This window comes from Arachis hypogaea, chromosome 15 (assembly GCF_003086295.3).
Source record: "Arachis hypogaea cultivar Tifrunner chromosome 15, arahy.Tifrunner.gnm2.J5K5, whole genome shotgun sequence".
NCBI lineage: Eukaryota > Viridiplantae > Streptophyta > Magnoliopsida > Fabales > Fabaceae > Arachis > Arachis hypogaea.
The window spans coordinates 152,867,444-152,871,884 of NC_092050.1; positions in this window are offsets into that span (position 1 = coordinate 152,867,444).

The following is a 4,441-nucleotide window of genomic DNA, read 5'->3' on the forward strand; positions in this document are numbered from 1 at the left end:
TTTTAGCCACGTCATCTTCCGCAATAAAGATTTGGTTATATCCAGAATAACCGTCCATGAAACTAAGAATTTCATTTCCTACTGCAGAATCAATTAACATGTCTGCAATCGGCATAAAATATTCATCCTTTGGGGTGGCATTATTTAAATCTCGAAAATCGATACACACCCTTAACTTCCTATTTTTCTTCATCACAGGAACAATATTCGATACCCACTCCACATAACGTGCAGTTCGAATAAATTTTGCTTTGATCAAGCATTTTATTTCTTCTTTTATCTTCACATTGATTTCAGGAGTAAAACGTCTTGGGGTTTGCTTCACAGGTCGAGCGTTGGGCTTTAATGCTAATCGATGTTCTATTAATGAACGATCGAGACCAGGCATTTCATGGTAATCCCACGCAAAGCAATCTTTAAACTCATGTAAAAAATTGAAAAGGTCAGTTCGAAAAGGATCAATAAGATCTTTACATATATATGTAATTCGAACGTCATCATGAGTCCCCAAATTAATTTGTTCTAAATGATCCTGAGATTCGAACCCTTTATAGTAATCATCCTCTTTAATTGAATATTTTTCAAATCCCAAACGCTCTAAATCATAAATACAATCGAAAGTAAAATCAATAGAATTATGAGAAATAGAAGAAACTTCATCATTACTATTCTTATTTTCTACACAATGGGCCTCTGCTATTAAATCGGCAGTCCGGCTCACATCATGAGTTTCATTACAAGAAATAGGAAAATCATAACTAAATTTGACTAGAAGCATCGAATCAAACATACTACCATTAATAAATTTACTAATCCTATCCGATTCAACTTCATCAGAAGAATCATCTTTATTTTCTAATAACTGCAAATTACTTAAATAATTTTATAATGTTACCAGGTAGTCAGAAACTTCCTCAACCTGGTCCATGGAGCAATCCTTTCCAAGTCTTCAAGAGGAGCAATCCCAACCAGTTGGTTCAAAGTCCAACACTGGATAATGCATCTTCATCGAAAGGCCTTCCGAGGACAAGTAGCACCCTTCACAATTATAAGGACTTAGTGATCGATCAACATCCAAGGGCTTTAACTTATGATTATAAATCTTCAAATCGACATGCATTTGTTCGACTTATAAATTCGAATCTGCCTTGACGGTTTCAGGTTTACCCTCACTGGTCCATAGAAGAACACTTTGATGCACAGTAGAAGGCACAGCTCCCACACCGTGTATCCAATCTCGCCCCAATAAAAGCGTTATAACTCGCTTTCGAAGGGACCACTACGAAGACAGTGTTACGCTCAGATGAGCCAACCTTTACAGTCAGAGTCACCAATCCCCTGGCTAGAGTTGAAGCCCCACTAAAATCTGTCATAGCAATATTCGTAGGGACTAAATGGTCCGGATGCTTCCCTACTTTAATTAGCATCCTTTCTGGCAGCAGACTAATTGCAGCACCACCGTCAATCAAGACCTTATTCACTTTTATCCCACTCAGAGTAGTTGTTATGTAGAGTGGCGAAGGTGAGACATTTGCTTCTCAGTAGGGCGTAAAAAGTAGCTTGGCTCATCCTCGATTCGAATGAAGGAAAAAGCTTCCTCATCCTCCGAATCATAATCCACATCAGGATCTCCTTCATATTCCCCCAAATACTCAGTGGGAATGATCGATATCGTCCCAACCATGTCATCATTGCCCTCATCGAAATATTCCTCATCCACATCAACATCTTTATGTTTTTCATCTTCTGAGGGCTGGGCTATTGCCTTGCCCTTTTCCATCTTGGCAGGTAATGGAATCTCTTTAGGATAAGTTTCCCCATCGGAAGGAAAGACTATTCTTGAATGCACAGAGGGCGTTGCCCCCTTGCTTAATTCCTTACCTGTCTCAACTGAAAGTTTCTTATTCTGATTGAAACTTCTCCTTCCTCCTCTTCCTCGGGGAAAACCCCAGGCACGGCCTCGATAATAAGCATACTGATTCCGAGAAGGTGCTCGATGCCCCCACTGAGGATTACGCCGATATAAATGATCACGTCTCTGGAATTCCTGACAATTCTTGATCCACTGGACACCTATAGCCTGAGAACGGCTTAAAGGTGCACTTACATTCTCTTGAGGGGTATTCAAACTAGAACCCTCTATACGCCTGAGTGGCTGCCTTTGACGGGCCTGTTCTTCCCTATGAGCCAACTCTTTCTTCATCCTTTCTTTTTCAAAGATTGCTGCCGCTTCAGTATCAAAAACAGCATTACACCGCGGACACAGAGATACGTCCCGGTCTTTGATCTTCTGCTAAACTAAGAAGTCCAGCAAACCGTCCCCTGTTCTAGGATATATCGATCTGACCTGTGACTCAAAATCATCGAGAGCCACATCAAAATCGTAGGACATGCCCACCATGTTTACTCCAAAGCAAGGTTCAATATAACTGGCCTCAACTTCGAAGGGATCTATATCAACCTTCATTTTTTTTGCCATCATCAAATTTCAATCGCCCCTCCATTATCGCCTCTTGAATCAAGTCCCTGAAATGGACGCAACTATTAGTCGAATGACTTGTTGCTTGATGAAACTTACAATAAGGCTTTCCTTTTAAATCTTTCACAGAAAGCAAAGTTTTACCCTCAGGTAAAATTAACTGTTTATCTTTAAGCAACACATCAAAAATATGATCAGATTTTGAAATATCAAAACTGTACTTTTTTCCACTTTTTAGTTTTGAATCATTCGACTTTTTATTACTTGGCAATTTCTTCAACAAAGAACAAACATAAGGAGGGCCTTTCTTAAGTTCGGCCAAATCGATTTCTGTTTCCAAATTGAATTCTTCTTCGGAAGACTCCATTGTTACATAAGCAACCTTCTCTTTTCGAGTAAAAGGTTTACTCTTCGATCTTTGTTCACTCCTGTATTTCTCTTTTTCTCTTTTCATAAGTTCGGTCTGTCGAACTTTTTTAGCCAGATGGGCCAAATCGGGAATATGCACATTAAGCAGTTTTCTATGCATATAGAACCCCAAGCCCATAATTGCTATTTTTACTATCTCATTCTCAGGTAATGACATATAGCATCTACTTCTAGCATTTTTGAAACGTATTAAATAATCATCAATGGTCTCACCATCTTCACGTTTCAAAGCCACTAAATCAGTAACTGCTACGTTCATTTCACCTCGATAGAACTGAGCGTGAAAGGTAGTTTCTAACTGATTCCATGTTGTAATCGAATTTGGTCTAAGATTCAAAAACCAAGTAAATGCATTCTTTGTCAATGATGAAGAAAAAATTTCATTTTTAAATTTTTATCATTAGCTAAATTCCCGATTTCGACCAAATAACAAGCAACATGTTCAGTAGTTGATTCTCCAACTTCACAAGTAAATTTTGTGGTTATTTTTGGGATTTTCACCCCTCTTGGCACTTCAGCCATTTGAACCACTTGGGAAAAAGCGAACACAAAATATGGTTGATTCATAAAACTAACATTTAGCCCAACCCGATTTAACACTTCTTCAATAATTCTAGCAACTTGATAGCAATTACCACGCAATCCGGCCAGATAGTCATAAGCATTTTGACCTCGGAGAACCACACGAGGATTTTCTCGATTCAGAATCTGGTTTCATTTTGAAAAATATTTTCCATTCCTTCGTTATTTTCCCTGGTATTATGCCTCTCACCTTCATCATAATCAACAATTCGAGCAATTCTTTCAACTTGTCTAGCAAGACGCTCAAATCTTGATTCATGATCGGCCATCATGGGATTCAGAATTGTAGTCATTTGCTGAGTCAATAAATTAACCAGGTCATGGTGACTCTCCTCCACTTGTTGTCGATATACTGCCATCGAATTCACAAAATTCGAAGTGGAGCCCACATGATAATCACGAGAATACTCGGAATGTTGTGGGTTTTGAGCATTATTCGCTCCATTTACATTCCCAAAATGGACGTGCGGCATAAAACCACCCACCGGTGGGGTATAACCAGGAGGAAGACCATAAGGAGGCCAACCAGCAGTTAACAGAGGTTGATATGGTAACACAAGACCGCGTGGACGAGTATTACGTCCAATATTTCTAGTTTGAATAGTCGTAACGACTATACTTTCAGTCCCAATTGCACCTTCCGAACGTGAAGACACGTCGACTTGTTGCATGAAAATCGGTATGCTATCATTGGTGGATGAACCACCATTCACATTTGATAACTCATCATCCATGTGAATGATCTTCCCACTTCGTAATCGCATACCCCACCGGGCGTGCCAATTTGTTTTGTCGATTTTTAGCAAATTGATGGTGGTTCGATATCTAGTGGTCTGGGAGCGAAACCTACTCCTCTGTGCGAGTACCAGTTTTCTAGAAGTGCATCAAAAGCGTCTTCAATTAGACCAAATTTAAAAATAAAAATAAAATAAATTTGTAAATTAATAACTA